The sequence below is a fragment of the Galeopterus variegatus genome, unplaced genomic scaffold (genome assembly GCF_000696425.1).
Source record: "Galeopterus variegatus unplaced genomic scaffold, G_variegatus-3.0.2 Scaffold13728, whole genome shotgun sequence".
Lineage (NCBI taxonomy): Eukaryota > Metazoa > Chordata > Mammalia > Dermoptera > Cynocephalidae > Galeopterus > Galeopterus variegatus.
In genome coordinates, this window is record NW_007739839.1 from 1 (window position 1) to 289 (window position 289).

A 289-nucleotide genomic window follows, 5' to 3' on the forward strand; every position below is an offset into this window, starting at 1 on the left:
TAGGGAATGAGGTCCCGTGGGGAGGGGCAAGGCCACACCATGTACAAAGCAACAGTGGAAGGACTAGGCTGGTGCTTTGCAAACCTCAAGCAACAGAACATCTTTTCTTCCAGTGAGATCTTAGATGGAACTCTACTATAGAAACAGGTTGAGTATTCCTTATAAGAAATGCTTGGGACCAGAAGTGTTTCAGATTTCGTATTTTTTCGAATTTTGGAATATTTGCATTATACTTCCTGGTTCGGCATCCCTAATCCGAAAATCCAAAATGCTCCAGTGAGCATTTCCT